This window comes from Micropterus dolomieu, unplaced genomic scaffold (assembly GCF_021292245.1).
Source record: "Micropterus dolomieu isolate WLL.071019.BEF.003 ecotype Adirondacks unplaced genomic scaffold, ASM2129224v1 contig_14882, whole genome shotgun sequence".
Classification (NCBI taxonomy): Eukaryota; Metazoa; Chordata; class Actinopteri; order Centrarchiformes; family Centrarchidae; genus Micropterus; species Micropterus dolomieu.
In genome coordinates this window covers 1-3,947 of record NW_025743868.1, presented here as the reverse complement: position 1 = coordinate 3,947, position 3,947 = coordinate 1, and the positions used below count along the sequence as shown (strand labels likewise).

The 3,947-nt window shown below is 43.8% G+C and overlaps 1 long non-coding RNA gene across 1 annotated transcript; it reads left to right on the top strand.

Annotated features, from left to right (window-relative positions):
• The first annotated feature begins 2,843 nt into the window (after nt 1–2,843).
• On the top strand, nt 2,844–3,649 carry LOC123967035. Its single transcript, XR_006824169.1, has 4 exons — nt 2,844–2,984; nt 3,215–3,250; nt 3,515–3,538; nt 3,611–3,649. It is a non-coding gene; the product is annotated as an uncharacterized LOC123967035 (long non-coding RNA).
• The last annotated feature ends 298 nt before the right edge of the window (nt 3,650–3,947 follow it).

Below are 3,947 nucleotides of genomic sequence, written 5' to 3'. Positions count from 1 at the left end.
TGCTGACTGGATCAGACACAGTCTGGTTCCAGTCTGTTCACATCAGGTGAGTCTGACAGCTTTCATACCTGTTTGATTCCTGTGAAGCAACAGAACTCCGACCAGGACCAGAACTAGAACCAGAAGAACCAGAAGAACCAGAGAACACACAGCTACTACAGCTGTTAGAAGAGGGGGGGCAGGGGCAGTAGGACCTGGAAGGAAAATCAGTAGAGCCTGGATCAATGCAGTGATCAGTTTATTATCTGGTCAGCAGGTTAGTTCATATCATATAAACAGGAAGTGATGTCAGTGTCCTGACCTCTGACACTCAGCCGAGGAGATTCTTCAGTCTGATCGTCACTTGTTGACGTTACTGATAGTAAACTGTCCTTGAAGTCCAGATGCAATGGTGACATTGTGTCTGATGAAAAAGGCTTCAACTAAGACCTGATCTTTGTTTCTACAGCGCAGTCCAATCATTTGCAATTTGCGTCCACAACAGGGTGTTCAGGGGACCACCGTTTCCGTTGAAAAAAAACGTTTTGCTACGTTTTGTCTGCGCTGAACTCGACCCTGATCTTTGCATCTACAGCACAGAGTGATATCACTTCCTGCCATCACAGGAAGTGCAGGAATCTCCAGAAAAACATGAGAAGAAGAAAAAAATCAAACACACAGTTATGCTGCATTCACATGCTCCTCGCTTGTTCCCATTTCCCAAATTTGGAACATGTTCTTCCGACTTCGGTTGTTCATGATCTTGTAATGTGGAAACAACATGGAGGTTATAGCACCTGGGTGATGGGTTGGGTTGAGATTTTGTCCCATATTTGTTGCTACACCATTACTTCCATAAAACCACTAAAATATTGCTTTACCTGATTTTTACCTTTACCGACTTTACAAATTGTTGTTCTGACTTGAGACGTCATTTGTGAATTTTTCTAGTCGGGAACTAATTTCCACGATTATTCTAACACTACATGAATGCACAGTTAGTCATCAGACCAGAGTCAGACACAGACACAGTTAGTCCATCAGACCTACGCAGTTAGAGTTAGAACGCACCATCAGAAGGAATCGAAAAGGAGGACAAGCTTATTGTTCGTATACAGAGACCGAATGTTTCTGGGACCTCCACAACAGGCGCAAAGCAGCCGTCATGGTGATATTGGCCATGGTTGATGACGGCAAGAGAAGCTGACTTTATTTATGTAGAAGCAACTCCTCCTGTCCTGTTTTACAGAAGAGAAGGGGGAATATTTACTGGTTCACATAATTGCGTTATCGCATTACTGCCGTCTGTCCATCTTCAAAACAACTGAGAGAGACAACTCCCTTTGTCAGGTCGGTAATAAGCACCGGCCTGGCCAGTGGAAGACCTGGTCCCTACCCTAACCAACACATTAAACTCAATAAAATTACCCTATTAGAATTCTTCTTCAGTCAAAAACTGCGTAGTCAATGACTTCACTGGAGACGGTCAAGAGTCGGTGCAAAAGAGTTTATTCCAATAAAGGACAAGTAAACCCGAGTAACATCCCTGCAGGTCTCAGGATGGAACTGAGCTTAATTTGACACCATTAAAACTTAAACGCTTACAATTGTATTTTTTAAAAGAATTAATAAGGAATAACATACTTGATAAATGCATAACATGATTCAATAAGGAATAACATGATTCAACAATGCCAACCATGAGTGTGCCATGTCTCATACAAAGTTTAGTTTCTGCAGTACAAAGCCTAGCTTCTAGCCGTACCTTGCAGTACCCAGCGCCATTAATCACAATGTTTCATGATCTCATTCTTGGCCACAGATTGCCATGATCTCATTCGTGGCGTACGGGACTCGCAGCAGGTGCCTTACTACCATTGCGTATGTTACGGTTGGCTAGGTTTTGCCTGCGCTGCCTGAACGGCTGCTCTGCTCACGTAGACACATTGAAAAGGCACAGGTTCATGAATAACACACACAATGTAATCCTTCTTAAGTCTTAAGAATAAAATACTAGTAAACAGTAGTCAAACCTTACATTGAAAGAATAACAGCAGTGGTCAACACCTTTACCCAGCGAGACCACAGTCATTCTCCCAATGGCTACACTACAAACAGTAATACGTAATAGTAATAAAGTTTTAGATAAGATACAGCAAACCAACAAAGTAAACAAAGGAATTATTCAACAGATTTCTGTCAGTGTGGGCTCATGGCAGGGCGCTGTGTTCTGTACTGGCTGATCAGTTGCTGTATGCTGATGTGTTGATGCTATAAATGTGTGGTGTTTTTGTGGAGTGAGTACTGACTAATGAGAGTGTGTTTTGAAAAATCAAAAAAATCTCTCTCTCTCTCTCTCTCTCTCTCTCTCTCTCTCTCTCCGTCCTCAGTTCTTTATAGAAGAGGCGTCTCACTGAGTTGTGTTGAAGATGGACAGATGGTTCTGGTCTGATGGACTAACTCTGTTTTCTTCTTCTTCAGATTCTCATGTTATTCTAGAGATTCCTGCACTTCCTGTGGTGGCAGGAAGTGATGTCACTCTGCGCTGTAGAAGCAAAGATCAGGTCGCACTCGAAGCCTTTTTCATCAGGGATGGTTCTAACATTGGATCTGGACCTGAAGGACAGTTTACCATCAGGAACATCAGTCAGTCTGATGAAGGTCTCTACTGGTGTTATTTTGATCAGACTGAAGAATCTCCTCGGAGATGGCTGAGGGTCAGAGGTCAGGACACTGACATCACTTCCTGTTTATATGACATGAACTAACCTGCTGACCTGATAATAAACTGATCACTGCATTGATCCAGGTTCTACTGATTTTCCTTCCAGGTCCTGCTGCCCCTCCTCCTTCCAGTACTTCTCCTCCTTTTTCTCCTCCTTCAGCCTCCCCCCCTCTCTCCTCTCCCCTCCTAACAGTTGGACTACCTGTGGGTTCTCTGGTTCTTCTGGTTCTTCTGGTTCTGGTCCTGGTCGGAGTTCTGTTGCTCCGCAGGAATCAAACAGGTATGAAAGCTGTCAGACTCACCTGATGTGAACAGACTGGAACCAGACTGTGTCTGATCCAGTCAGCAGGTCTGTACTGAACTACAACCTGGGACTGGTTGGACTCCTGTCCAATCAGTGACGTCCTCAGGACACCTGGGACCCGTCTGTCACACAGCTCCGTGAGAAATGCTCTCTGATCTCCATTTCCAATAACCTGACTGATCTGTGTTTGTTTCCTGCTGATCCAGATGCTGTCAGATCTGCTCAAAGGAAACACACTGCAGGTACACACACACCTGTTCTACACCTGAGCAGTGATGGTGAAGCATGAGTGAAGCAGCTGCTGCTTGATGTCTGAACTGAAACTCTGCTTCATCAACTGGACTTTTAATTTCCACTGGTGTTCAGTTTCAGGATGGAAATGTTCTCCTTACTTTAAACCTTCCTGACTTTGATTCTCTGACAAGTTTCTTTTCTCTACAGAGAGTTTGTAGTTTCAAGCAGTTGCTGACCTCTGACCTTTAGTAAACCTTGTTCTCCTGTTGTAGGTCTGGCTGTGCTGACTGCTGCAGGTGAGCTGATGGAAGTCTGTCTGTCTGTCTGTTGACCTCTGACCTTTAGTGACCTCTGTCCACCTGTTGCAGGTGCGGCTGTGTTGCTGTGTGGACTGCTTGTTTCTGCAGGTGAGCTGATGGAAGTGAATTATTTCTAAAAAGATGGGTTTAATCCAACGACTCCTGCTTCTTTCATCACATCATCTACATGAGGAAGCTGTTTGGCGTTAGCTTCAGGCATCGAGAGAAACAGTTATGACGTTATATAAACGCAACTCTTGGCTTTGTGTTCTGTGTAATTACGTATTTTCACATCTTATAGTTCAACTGTTTTCTGACTAACTGAAACTTTCTTGACTTAAATTATCTTTTAAACCGACAAACATCATGTGTGTAACTCAGACACAATCCAAACGAGATCAGAACG